Raw genomic sequence first — 15312 nt, forward strand, 5'->3', positions numbered from 1 at the left:
AGTGAGAGTATGTACCTACTACATAATAAAAATCTAAAAAAATTAAATAAAATAGATAAGTTTTACTAAAGCACCTGACAGAAAATGTTTAGTAAGTTTATTTCTTCATTTTCTCCCAATTTTGTACATTTTTTTCAATATTAATTTTTGAGTTGCTGATTTTGAGCACTACTGTTTGTCCTTATTTTTTTTTAAGAAAGTTTCCTTCTTCTTTAACATCCTGAACTCATTTTAATTACCACTATTCGAAAAAGCCATGTATCATTTAACCAGTCCTTTGTTAGTGGCTATGTAAATTGCTTACAATTTGTTGTCCATTGATTAGCTCAATTTCTGTTTAAATTAATATGGCAAAATAGTCTACAAATATTTGAACTAGTTGATAACTTAAATACTTTTTTTAAAACTTCAGAAGGTCCATTTCTTCAAATACTTGCTAAAACAGAATTTTGTGAGATAATTATATTTTTACTAATACAGAAGTAAATATATGTTTTTAATTATTTTTTAAAAATACTTTTATTTGTTCTTTGATTATTAGTATACTCAAAGAAATGTCATATTTTTATAGACATTAGTTTTACTTTTCTTTGAGGAAATTTTTACACTTTTCTTTAGTAAGTATGAGGAATAGAGAGAGACAGAGACAGAAACCCCCAATAGGACCTCATGCTACAATTAAATTCACCTACAGTCTCAGCCATTTCAGAGTCATGTACACACACATGCTACGAGCATTCAGGAGATCTCTGGACACAAACCCAGAACTTCCCCATATGTGTCAGCCTCCCAGAACATTGCACTTCTGCAGAGCCACCATGTGGTCCCATTTTATTCACTTCAATGTTTAATATTCATTTTTTCTTTTTGCAAATACAACATTTCTTAAATATTTTATTTATGAAAACTTAAATAGACTTACATATACAATACACTGTAACTATTTTGATATTACTTTAAGCTGCTTAAAAGTAGATGCTAACTATATCAAATCATGTTTTTTAAAAGTTGCTTGTTAGGAGTTCTTGCCTATTACAGGTATGATGGTTTTACATGTATTTAAAAATTTAATTGATTAATGAAATTAATCTTAAATTTTTTTTGTTATTGAATCTTGGATTATGCCTTTTTAATAGAAATTACATTTTACTTTTATATGGTTTATACTGTAAAGTTAGACACAGTAACTAATTGATATAATAAATCAAAAGGACATGACAGACATATATAGAATTCCACCCAGCAACATTGGAATACATTTTTTGGTTGTAAGGTTTTTGCCATAGGGTATGTGTGCTCACCAGAGAGGAGAAAGACAGAGAGAGAGCGAGCGATAGAGAAGGTGAAAAATCACCCCTCAAGGTGTATGGCCACACCACAATCCCTTCTCCCCTATTCTACTCCTGGGATTTGGGCACACATGAATATATGTCCAGCATGATTTTCAAGCCACTGGGTCTGGGACTTTAATTGTGGTCAGCCATAAAGGAATACGGTGCTCTAATCTACCACATCACAAGTTGCACCTATGGAATACACTGTTTTTTATCTCCACATGGAACATTTTCAAAGATTGATCACATAATGGGCCAAAAACACATCTATATAAATTTAAAGTAAAGAAGGTGTAACCAGTATCTTCTCTGACCACAATGGAATTAAAGTTGAAATCAATAACAGAAAGATACTTAGAATATACACAAAAACATGGAAACTGAACAACTTACTCCTGAATGGCTTCCAAACTACTAAAGAAATTAAGACTGAAATAAAAAAAGACTCATTCACACTAAAGATAATGAACACACAACTCCATGACCATCAGTATTCCAATCCAAGACCCTGAGACATTCTTCACAGAAAAAGAAAAAAATAATTGCAAAATTTGTCTAGAATTACAAAAAATCCAGTATCACCAAGGCTATATTGTGCCAAAGAGATACAATAAAAGACACCTCACTGTCCAACTTTAAAATATATTACAAAGTACTGATAACTAAAATGCCATGGTATTGGTACAAAAATACACACATGAAAGAACCCAGATGGGACCAGCAGTTAATGTAATGGCTATGTCGCTGAACTTCCACGTAGTGGACAGTGGTTTGAGTCTTGGAGTTGGTAGCTTAAACTCATGCCAGGTGTGTACATGCATGTCGAAGATCCCGAGAGGATAATGGAGGAGAAGGGATTGTGGCGTGTCCATCCTCCCTGGGGAGTGATTTCTCACTTTTTATCTCTCTGTCTCTCTTTGTCTTTCTGGTGAGCGCATGTGCTCTATAGCAAAAACCTCTCAAAAAAAAAAAAAATCCAGAGATAAATTCCAAATCATAGAGTCAATTGACCTTTGACAAAGGGTACAAGACAATGAAGTTAGAAATGGAAATCTTTTCCGCCAGTGATGTTGGAAAAACTGGATATCCACCTGCAGAGAAATAAAACTGGACCCTTATCTCTCACTATTAACCAGAACCAATTAAAGAAGGATCAAAAATTTAAATATAAAACTTAGAACTACAAAAGCGAATACTAGTAGAAAATAGGGGAAATTTTCAAGATAATGGAAAAAACAAAGATTTCTTATGTAGAGACCCCTAAAGCACAGGCAATAATCCCCCAAATAGACAAGTGGAATTATATTGAGCTAAAAAGCTTTCTCGCAAGAAAGAAAACATTAATCAGAGTGAAAAGACAACACTCAAAATGGGAGAAAATATTTTCAAAGTGTCTTCATACAAGTGATTGATATCCAGAATATATTGAGAACTCAAGTAACTCACCCATAAGAAATGAATAATTCAATGAACAATGGACAGATAAATCCAATAGACAACTCTCCAAGGAATACTTACAAATAGCCAAAGGTATATTTAAAAATGTTCAAATATTTCATCATAAGGAAAATGCAAATTATAACCAAAAGGATATGCCATTTAACTCCAGTTAGAATAGCTGAGACAAAAAAAAAAAAATGTAACAAGTGCTGGTGAGGCTGTGGCGAACAGGGAGCCCTCCTACCCTGTTGAAGGAGTTCTAAATTAGTTTAACCTTACAACCAGCAGGTGGCATGGTGGTTAGGTCACTAGACTCACATGGCCAACTATGGCTTCAGACTTGGACCTGTTGGCTTGCTTTCTCACTTTCCCTTTCTCTTTGTCTTTCTCTGGTGAATTAAAAAAAATGATAATAATGATAAATAAAAATAAGTAAATGATAAATATTTTTTAATAAAACTAACTAAATAAATTAGCTTAACCTCTGTAGAAAACAATATAGAGGTTTCTCAAAAACTTACAAATAGAACTTCCTAATGATCTAGTAATTCTACTTCTTGGTATTTACCCAAAGGATAGGAAAATACTCAGTCAGAAAGACAGTTGCACATCTATATTTATTGCGGCATTATTCACATTTGCTAAAACATGCAAGTAACTTAAGTGCTCCAAAACTGATGACTGGGTTGAAAAACTGTGCAATATATATACAATGGAATATTACATATTTACAAGAAACAATGAGATCCTATCTTTTAACTCAAAATGAATGAATATAGAAAACATAATATTGAGTGAAATGAACCAGACTTTGAAACATATACATTGTATATTCCCACTCCATTTATACAAAGTGCTTATGACAGAGGTTAAAAGATCTGAAGATGGGTCCATGACACAGTAAAGAGAGAAAGCAGTTGGCAGAGAGTAGGTGTTGGAGAGTTATGTGAGGTACAAGGGGTGAAAACATTTGACAGATGGGGAAAAAAAAGAAACAGGTTTTTAGAAAAATAAATAAAGACCACACATACACACACACACACACACACACACTGTAAAGTATATTACATATGTTTCTGCCTTCTAATATTTGTCTTATGCTCCTAATATTTGTATTATGGATTTATTTATTAAATCTTCTTTCTGTTGGGAATTCTTTTTGTTGTGTAGTGTGTGGTAAGAAAAATAACAAAATGTTAAGAATATTTTCTGCATTTACACAGTATGTTTATTCATTCTTAATCTCTACACATATATGATGAATTTGCCATAATCAAGATACTTTGCTAGGTATTGTGGCTGGGAGCAAGATGGAGAAAAAGAGACAAATATCATATCCCTTTTGTTTAAGATAAAATTCATTTGTTAGATCCCAAATATTGGATCATGAACACTCAAAGAAAATGTAAATAAGTACTGCTGCATTTCATAATCATAGAGGATTATACTTTTTATGATCTAGAAAATGATGCATAAGAAAAAAAATTATTATGAATCTTGAAATTTAGGCAGAAAAAAAAGGGCAACTGGGAATAGAAAAGAAATTCTAGATGCAAGAACTAAGAAAGAGGAAAAGTGACAGCATGTTCTTAAAAAGTAAACATAACTGAGATTGGAAACTACACACAGAGGAATCAGTGAAAGAAAGGCATTAAAGAAAGTCCAGGACAGCGCCTTGAACCTTATTATGGATGCCAGATGAGTTCAAGTTCAATTAATTAGAGAATGAGAAATCATAAAAGGTTTTTGACAAGAGTGTTGATATGATCAGATTAATAATTAAGATGAAGGTCAATTAGGCAGCAGTTTTTAAGACCTATATAGACACCTAGGAAATCACAAGGAGGCACAAATCCTTGACACATGACATTTGATTGCTTTGATGACATTCACCAACCTTCTCTCTGTAAATAGAAAAATAGCCCTGATTGTAAGTCAGACAGAAGTGAAGAAAACTCAGCCAAAGTAAAAGAAGAGGTGTTTTTCAATATTTCTTAAATTTTGGCATCCCTTCAGTGGACTTTGCATATCAACTATTGATTTTGAAGTACATAATTCAAAAATAATAAAATAAATCATTTACTATGTATTTTTAAACTAAAAGTAGTTATACAATACGTTATTCAGTTTATAGAGAATATGTCGATCAATGGTTCTAGTTATTTGGCTAATTTTTTTCTTTTTCTTTTTTTTTTTTTCTTCTTTTTTCTTTTTTTTTGGGTAGCAGGCACAGGGGCTGGTGAGAGAGACAGAGAGTGAGAAAGTACCATGGGGAGTGGTCACACACAATCTCATCTCCTCCACTTACCTTGGGATTTTGGGTACATATGCACTCATGCCAGACGTGTTTTTCAAGATTCTGGGTCTGGGACTCCATCCACACATTTATTTATGTGGGATCTAGCCACCTTACCATCACGCCACTGGCTAAATCTTAAATCATTATGAATATTAACACAATAAGCAAATATAATTTTAGTGTAAAAAGTTGTTGAGGACTTTCTGCTCAGTGTGTGTGTGTGTGTGTGTGTGTGTGTATATATATATATATAGAGAGAGAGAGAGATATTTGAACTTGATTGACATTTTAATACATACTATTTTACTTGTATCTAAAATAAAAACATGCTAACAAGAAATGAGTATCAATTTATTTTTCATATTGATTGCAACTACTTCTATTAAATAAATAAATTTTATCAATTTAATTAGGCTTTTATGCAACAGTAAAATTCTATTAAAGGATGTTACTCAGCTTTTTTTAATTTATTTTCTCTTTTTCTGCTGTCACAGGTTATGTGTGTTTGTTAGAGAGAGAGAAAGAGAGAGAGAGAGGAAGACCCCCCCTAGTGGGATATGGTCACATTGCAGTCCCTTTTCCTCCATTACTTACCTCCTGCCAGGATTTGGGGCACACATGTACATGTGCCTGGAATGTTTTTCAAGCTGACAGAACTGGAACTCAAATCACAGGGGTATCCAGCTCCCTTATCCACTGCATTACTGGCCAGCCTAAGAGGGTTTTACAGAATTTTAAATGGACTAACTAAACAAAAATTTTATGACTGTCCTGGTTTTGACTATAAGGAGTGTGACTGTAAATGATGCTTTTTGTATTATAGTTTTGTGGTCTTCTATACCTTGATTACAATGAAATTTGCATGAGAAAATATTAGTTTTTAAATCTGTTTTATAAAATATAGTTGATTTGCTGGTTTTTATGTAAAGGAATGCTTCAGTGAACTCTTGTTTCTATTTGGCAACATTTTTGTAACAGACATTGCGCTAGGAACCATCAGGCCAGCAAAATCCAGTTTTCTACATGCATCAAATGCTCTTTACCCATGCTTTGCTCTTCCAAATATTTGTATGGAATCATCACACTCCGTTATTCACGTCAGCTCATCCCGTCCAGCTTCACATTGCTCATTTGCTCTGGAGTTAGTTTATCAGTGATTTTTAGTTTATAGTGAGGTGTATTAGTAGATTATTTTGATCAGCACTTATGTTCTAATTAACTACTTTTTAAGATTATAACAATTTGGGGACCAGCAGGTGGTATAGTGGTTAAAGTGCTAGACCCCTACATAGCCAACCTTGATGTTCAAATCCTGGACTTGGCTGCTTGAAAATCATCCCAAGTGCCTGTGTGCACATGCCCAAAATCCTAAAAATTGAATGGAGGAGAATGGAATGCAGACTGACCTTCACCATGGAGGGGGAGGTAATTTTTCACTTTCCTTCTCATCATCTCTCTCTCTCTGTCTCTCTCCAGTGACCGTGCCCACTCTATGACTCTATGGCAAAGATCTAAAAAAAAAAAAAAAAAGTTGTAACAACTTTGATAGCTATAGTGACAAATAATAAAAATTAAGATGCAAATTAAGAAACACTAACAATCAAATTTTATGTTAAAACTTTATAAAACAAAAGTGCTGTTAATTGACTATTAGTTCAAAAGAAATAATCAATGAGGCTCTTGTTACTCATGTGGAACCTAACAGAACATAGTAAGTTTATGTCATAACTTTAATAGTCTAATTATTAATTTACCTGGGTCCAGCAGGTAGCAGGGTGGTAAAGGTACTGGACTCTCACATGGCCAATGATGGTTCGAGTTCTGGGCCCAGCAGCTTGTAACTCATGTCAGGTGCATGTGCATGTGGGCCAAAAATCCTAAGAGGAGAAAATAGGAGAAGGGATGGTGATGTGGTCTTCACTCCTGGGGAATGATTTTTCACTTTCTCTCTGTCTCTTCAGTGAAACATGCGCTATATAGCAAAATCACTCTCTCTCTCTCCCAAAGGAAAAAAAAAATGCATATCTTGGTTATCAGTCTTTTGTGTGAGGCATAGTTTGCAAATACATTTTCCCATTCCAAGGGCTGTTAATTCACTCTAATTACTGTTTGTTTTGTGAATTTTATTGCAGGAGGAGTCCTTGACTAGAAATATGTTGGCTATGGCAGTTATTAGTTCATCACCACCAATATCATGTCATTGTATAATTATCAATTAAGCTGATAATTGAAGATAAAGAAATTCACCTGGAAGAAAAATTGTAAGTTTTATAATTGGGTACATTTTATTTTTAGACCTTACATTTAGAAGTTTTCTGATTTATAATCTTTGGCTTAATTTTTTAAGTATGAGTATACTTATTTTGTTTTTATTTAAGGAAAATAAAGTTGGTACATTATCTTTGTGAAAAACAAATATAGTCAATTTACCCATAATAAACATAGCTATCAATTTTGATATCACAACACAAAATGACCATGAGGACAATTGTTTCATCATTCATTTTCTTCACAAACAACCAGTTTCCTCTGATCATAATTTGAGAAACAGCACTAGAGTCTTGTTTTTGCCTGTATTATTTGCTGCAACTTCCTGATCACAACAAATACAGCTGCCAGTTTGATATTTCTTTGCACCTAGTGTATTACAAACAGATTATTTTCCACGTCCTTTAAGCTTGGAAAAATCCTTTGCATCATTTCCTTGAACAGATTGATCCAGTGATGATCTGATGCCTTCAAAACCACAGAAAGTATAAAAATGATCTAAATAATAATTGGAGAGGCTACTGTGGTAACTGTAGATCTATGCCACATTCTTCTGCAACTCGCAATAAAAGTAAAAACATTGGCCCTCTATTTCCCTTTATTGACTGGATATATTAAGGGTGATAGGAAATAGTGAACAATGCCAAGGAAATAAAACTGCAGAGTGAGATATGGAAATCCTGCTAAATTCATTAGGACTTGAATTCTGTCATTTGCTGATACTAATTATTTACTCCAACAACCTTCCCTTAAGTTTACAATAGTGTATTTCCTTTCTATATGAGATTCGTGTTTAACATAATTTATGTCCTTTTAAAACAATTTATGAGTAGAAAAAAATGCAAATGAGGAAGAAACAGGTCAGTTACTAAAATAAGACTTTACTATCTTAGCAGATAGGTCACAAGTAGACAAAATTTCTCCAATAACATAATTAAGTTATAGTCAGAACCCGGTCAGCAGGTAGAAAATGTTTCTACTTCTGGTTGAAAAAGAGACAATAGGCAGAAATGAAAACTCTGGATATATATTTAGCTATACCAAATGAAATCCAAGAGTTAAAATAGATGACCAGAAATGCATCTAAAACCTTGGAGAAACTGCAGAGATTGGAATGCAATTCAAAGAGTTAAAAATAAGTAGAGCTGAGCATTGAAGGTGTGTGCTATGTCCTTGTGAGTTCCAGAAGTGGTGATGGGTAGAGAACCCTGGGCAAGGAAGAGCTAGAGAGAGGAAGGAGAGAGGAAGTGGGAGATAAACTTTCCCAGCAGCCAGGGTTGGGCAAATGTTTCCAGATAGTTTTTAAACAGATTTATTCAAAATTATGTCTGTTCTTCATTCACTCCTGTTTTAAGAACCATCAATCCTGTTCTCTAAAGGGTGATTGATTCAAGGGGTGTTAGTTAAATTCATTTTTTGAATGAAGGACAGGTCAGGTTATAAATAACCATGGGAAAACTCACTGTAGATGAGATGAAGACATGCCAAAAGCTAAGTGCAGTCAGCAATGGGGATAACCAAGGAGAAACAGAAGAAACACTTATAAGGCAGTGTTCTGAAGCCCTGGCGACATCCTGTGTATAAAAGGTAAAAGAAAGAGAGCCAACACCAGTGCAAGGCTTGGCGCATGGATGATGAGCACAAATTGGTGAGATGGAAGTTGAGAAATGTAGAACTGCGCTGGTCTGTTAAAGTCATGGGCTGTACCTGGTAAAAACATCTGCAGGACACTAGACTACGTAGGTGGAGAAAACTGGGAAGAACCAGGGCGGAAAATATCAGTCCATGGACATGAGTGTTGAATATGGTGAGTAAATGGAATTATGAAAGCAGAGTTCTGTTGTGGGAAAATGACCCAGGACAAAATTAATATATATATTTATTTGGAGCTGGGTTTATGAAGAGAAGCTAAGCTAATCAGCTAGGAGACCACCAGGGCAGAAATGTGGATGCCAGACTGTGCTATAGCCCACGAAGTTAAGGAAGCATTTTCACAGCCTCCTTTCCCAGGCTAGGATAAATCATCGCATAAATTAGCAGTGAGGTTTTCCATGGATTAGACTCTCACTCACTGTGTTAGTGTGAAAGGAAGTTCAGTCACCCATAATTGATGTAGATGTCATTGTTATTATTAGAGTAAGTTGTTTGGGCACAAAACATTAAATACTGGGTTTATTTATTTTTTTTATTTTGAGAGGTTTTTGCTATAGGGCGCATGCGCTCGCCAGACAGAGAGACCGAAAGCAAGAAATTACCCCCCAGGGGGGATGGCCACGCCACAATCCCTTCTCCTCCATTCTCCTCTCGGGATCTTGGGTATGCACGCACACACACCCAACGTGAGTTTAAGCCACCAGGTCTAGGACGCAAACCGAGGTCGATTACGTGGGAGTCCAGCGACATAGCCATTGCGCTAACTGCTGGTCCCTAAATGCTGTTTTTTGAAACATGCATCATTTGACACAGTTTCCAGACACCTGGAGAATACCTGACTGCCCGACTCCCACAGTGTAGTTCTAAGGCTAACCTCTGATACCTGTGCTACTTCCCTCTTTTTCCCAGGCAAGGATAGGCTCACACCTTCCTCACTAAATCTCACTAAAATTAGATAGTACATTTTTGTTGTTACCTTTACTAGTATTTCTAGTTTCAATATGTACATTCTGAAATTAAATTTAAATGTTTATTCAGTAAGAGACAGTGGCATTTATGAGGATTTACTGGTGTCTGAATAGGATTCATGCAGGTGGACGAGAGTAGATGGGCCGGAGTTGAGGAGTAGCCTAGACCAGAACCTGCTCACAAAGGCCTGGATGGACCTTGACGTAAGCTCTTCCCAGGTAAAAGCTGAAGTCATGTAACCTTCGTTTTGAAGATCTGGGCGGTCAATACGAATGGAAACTAAGTGAAGAAACTCTCTGAATTAGCTCACAGTACCATCCAAACTGTGTCTCTGCCATGTTGGCTTTGTTTCTCCCTTTTCTTTTAATTCTCAGGGAGCTTTGAAATCAAGGAGTCCATGTCCAATTAGAAGACAATACTTTTCATATCACCTCATGCCTAATTAATCAGGCATTTGGTAATTTGAAAAGTTAAAATTCAGTAAAGACGCTATTTCTAGGGAAACAACTAAGCAAAAAAAAAAGTACTTGAAATATTCCTATGTCTTACATTATTATCCCAAAATTTCTGTCTAAGAAACGCACTTCAAATAGTTTTGACTCTTAATTACTGAATCTATGAAGTTTTACCAGGTTACCAATATAAAATTTATAAACATTTATAAACTGACCTACATTAAGTTGTTTTCATGTAAATTCTAAACTAATATAATTGTGCACTATAATCACGTTTAATAGAGGACTCACAAATATCTGAATAAGCTACTTTAATCCCAACCTGTGATTCTTTACTCTGATCTTTTTCCTATCAATATCAATTTCTTTGCATAGACGTCATCCTGTCTCATAGAAAGCTGTTTTTTTTTTTGTGTTTGCCTATGCTCCCACTTAACAGCAGTCATTAATTTACTGATACCCTGTCTATCAGACCCACATCATCTTGATTAGGGCTGTTATCCTAATCAAAAGGCTGATAATTAAGACTATCCATCTGTAGAGTTCTAAGTGCTAAGATGAGTTGAAGATCCTAATTAAGATTATTTAGGTGTTACTTAAATGCCATCATTTGATTCAGCTAATCATACCAGCAGGTACATTAGATTTGCATTAATGTTCTGCTGAAGCCAGCAGCTATTAGGCAGATCAAAAATGTAGATTGCAGACGCTATTTCAAACATCTTTATTTGAAAGTGATACTGAGACAATACATTAGGATAAGCAGGATGATAGTGGAGCTAAGTTATTTCGATGTTTCTTAATTTACTTTATGGTAATAAGTGGAGTATTTAAAACAAACAGCCTATTTATTGAATTTGCTGTGTATCTTTTGTCATCTCGCACCCTGTTTCTCACACATGCACACATACGTCAACGATGGCACATTTTCCTAGCACTTCCCATTTTATCACGTGTTCTTCCTGCAATGTACTCAAAGACTCTGCAAGCTAAATTTCATAAATGAAGTGCTCGGAAACCATATACAATGTATTTTCTCTATAAATATCTGATGTTTTATTATGGAAGGAAGAAATAAAAAAAAGCTTATTTTGTGTTTAATAGGCATATTAATATCTAATCACCCTGTGCTACAAATAATCAGGAAAGTTATGACAGTTAAATGTAATTTGTTAATATGTTGTTTTCCAATACTTTATTCCTTGTTAATAGAAAACACAAAATTTATTATTATGTTAAAAGTTTAATATGTATAATGAAGTAAATTGTGTTTATAGAATGTGTGTCAAATGATGATGCTTTATAGCTATTTTTATACTCAAATTTAATGACATATAATAATAGAAAAGAGACAGTAAAATTGTTTTGCAAGATAATTCTCATAAAGTTTATGAGTTATTGTGTTTTTAGGTGAAGAGAAAAACATCCACCTGAGTTTTTAGTACAAATGTAACTATCAGAATTATTGTATTAAGGAATGTATGGGGCAAGCTGATGGTGTAATGGTTAAGGTGACCAGATCCCATAGAGCTGACTGCGCAGTTCAAGTCCCAGACCCAGTGGATTGAGAAATACCTTGGGTGCATGTGTGTGAGTACTCAAAATTCTGAGAAGAAAGAAAGAGAAGGGATTGGGTGTGCCCATCCCCCCCAGGTGGTTGATTTATTACTTTTTCTTTCTCCCTTTCTGTTTCTCTCTTTCTCTTCCAATCTCTGTGAGAGTTTGATTATTTTAGGTTCTACATGTAGGTGGGATGATTTGGTACTTTTTCTTTCTTTCTAACCAATTTCACTGAGCATAATTATGTCTTCAAGCTTAATCCATATTCTCATTATGGCAAAAATATTTTTCTTTATTGTGGCTGAATAATATTCCATGTATTATCCCAATATATTTATTGATTTACCTGTCAATGGACACATGTTGCAATGAATGTATGTCTACTGCTTCCTGAGTTACCGATATTATTTCCTTTAGCTATATTCCTAGAAGTGAATTACTAGAGTATATGGTAGTTTTTTTAATTGTTGGATAAAACTGCATACTGCTTTCCATAATAACTGTATCATTTTAGATTCTTATCAATAGTACACAATGATTTTTTTTCCCCCACATCCTGGCCAAGACTCGTTATCTCTTATCTTTCCGATAATATTATATAGCATCCTAACAAATGTGAGGTCATATATTATTGTGATTTTAATTTTCATTTCCTTGATGATAAATAAAATTATTGAGTGCCTTTTCATATACATGTTAGCCAGTTATATATCTTCTTTGGAAAAAATTATATTTTTTGTTCTTTGTCCAATTTTTTAAAATTTGGCCATTTGGCTTTTGGCTATTGAGTTGTATGAGTTCCTAAAATATTTCAGATATCACCCCTTCAAAAAAAGAAAGTTGGCAAATATTTTCTTTCATTGTGTCAGCTAGCTTTCCTTTTTTTAAAAAAATAATTATTTATTTTTACTTATTTATTTTGTTTTAATTTGACCAGAGAGAGACACACAGTTGTACTCACCTGAGATAAAGAGAGAGAGAGAGAGAGAGAAACCAGGAGGGAGGAAAAGTGAGAAAGCAAGCCTCCAAGTCTGGGACCCAAACAGCAGTTGACCATATAGAAGTCCAGCACCTTAACCATCACACCTGCTGCTGACCTAAGTTTTCATTTTGTTAGTCATTTCCTTCAGTGTTCAGAAGACTTTTAATTGATAGAGTCTCATTTACTTCTGTTGTTACTACTTATGCTTTAGCCTCATATCCAATATATCATTACAAGGTCAATGTCAAAGGATTTTTCCCCATATTTTCTTCCAGAAGTTGTATAGTCTCAGGCATCATGTTTAAGTCCTGGGAGCATTTTGAGTTCTCTTTTGGTGAACAATATAAAAATAGAGTTCAATTTTACATGGATATCCAGTTTTCCTAACACTTTATTAAACAAGCTCACCTTTCCTGATTGTGTGTTCTTGGTACTCTTGTCAAATATTACTTGACCATGTATGTGTTGGGTCTTTTATGATTCCATAAATATTTTAGGCTTTTTTATCTCTATTTCTATGAAAAAAATTCCACTGAAATTTTGGTAGAAATTCCATAGAACCTGTTGATTTCTTTGTGTAGTGTAAATTTTTTTATCATGCAAATTTTTTATTTAGAATTTTTAATTTTGCATTCATTCACTGAGCATCATCACTCATTCTCCCAATACATAAACATAGAATATCTTTCTAATTGTGTCATGTTAAATGTTTTCCTTAATGTCTTATACTTCTCATTATATGGATCTTTCACTTCCTCAGTTACACTGATTCTTGAATGTTGTAGATTTTCTTTATGATGCTGTTATAAATGGGATTGTTTAGATAGTTGTGTATGAAAATGAAACTGAGTTTTACATGTTGATGCTGTATCTTGCGACTTTACTCAATTTGTTTACTAGTTCTAATCATTTTTATTGGTGTCTTTAGGGATATATATGTGTGTGTGTGTGTGCATGTTCAAACAGAGATCATTTTAATCTTTACTTTTAACTTGAGTGCCTATTATTTATTTATTTTTGTTTGTTTGCCCAGTCGCTCTGACTAGGGCTTCTAGTACTCTTGCTGAATAGTATTGGAAACAGTGAGTACCCTCATCATGTTCCATCTCAGAAAAAAAGCCTTCAGTTTTTCACCATCAGGTATGCAGTTGGCTGTGAGCTTGCCACAGATGGCTTTTATTATGTTGAGGTATGTTCCTTTTATACATAGTATGTCATGTGCTTTTATAGTAAAAGGATACTAAGTTTTGTCAAATGTTTTTCTGCCTCTGTGGAGAAGCTCATATGGTTTTTGTCATCTTGTTAATGTGAAGTATCGTGTTTATTGATTTGGATATGTTGAGCCATCCTTGCATCCCTGTGATACATCTGACTTTATCATGGTGTGTACGTTTTGTTGTGCTTTGAGGGATTTTTGCTATAGGGTGCATGAATTTGCTGGAGAGACAGAGGGAGACAGAGAGACAGAGAGTGAAAAATCCTCCTCCAGGTGGGATGGTCATTCTACAATTCCTTCTTCTCTGTTCTCCTCTCCTGATTTTGGACAGACACACATGCTCTCGGCTTGAGTTTTAAGATGCTGGGTCTGAGACTTGAACCATGGTCAACCATGTAGGAGTCCAGCACCTTAACCACTATGTCACCTGATGCCCATTATGTGATTCTTTTAAGATGCTGTGAACTTTGGTGTGCTAGTATTTTGTTGAAAAATGTGCATTTATGTTCAACAGAGATACTTACCTGCATAAGCACTCTGTCTGTATTTGAACAGTGACACGGGCACCAGATTCAAAACTGGATGCAGTTGCATGTATCCCAGTGCACCATACCCTGTGTGTAAAAGGATTCCCCTCATCTAAAACTTTCCCAAAATGGAAAAGTACAACTGTACCCATATGTATTTATCACCAAGGGTCCCAATAGTCTGAGCTGCTACAGCCACCACAGACATCCACAGTTTGGGGAGGGCGGCCAAGGACTGCCAGTGTCTTTGCAGACAGCGACTTAATCTTACATAGCCGCACAGAGTCTACACCTAGGCCCCATTTCTAAAACAAGAGAAAAACCCTGCAGCTAGTGTCCCAGAGCTACCTATGGGTGAATGTCTTTTCTCCATTGAATCCAGTTAGCAAGATCTGCAAAAGGCGAGTTCTCCCTCAAATGTACAGACATCAATTCAGACTACTGGAAAAATAAAAATGTAAGAGTAAAATACACCCCACAAGGAATATAGTCATCAAGTAGTACATGATCTGAAAGAAATGGAGATCTAACATTTACCTACAATTTTTTAAACAATTACTTTACTATTTATTATTTGGATTAATATTTAAATAAATACTATTTTTAGGG

Source organism: Tupaia chinensis, unplaced genomic scaffold (genome assembly GCF_000334495.1).
Source record: "Tupaia chinensis unplaced genomic scaffold, TupChi_1.0 Scaffold000241_1, whole genome shotgun sequence".
Classification (NCBI taxonomy): Eukaryota; Metazoa; Chordata; class Mammalia; order Scandentia; family Tupaiidae; genus Tupaia; species Tupaia belangeri.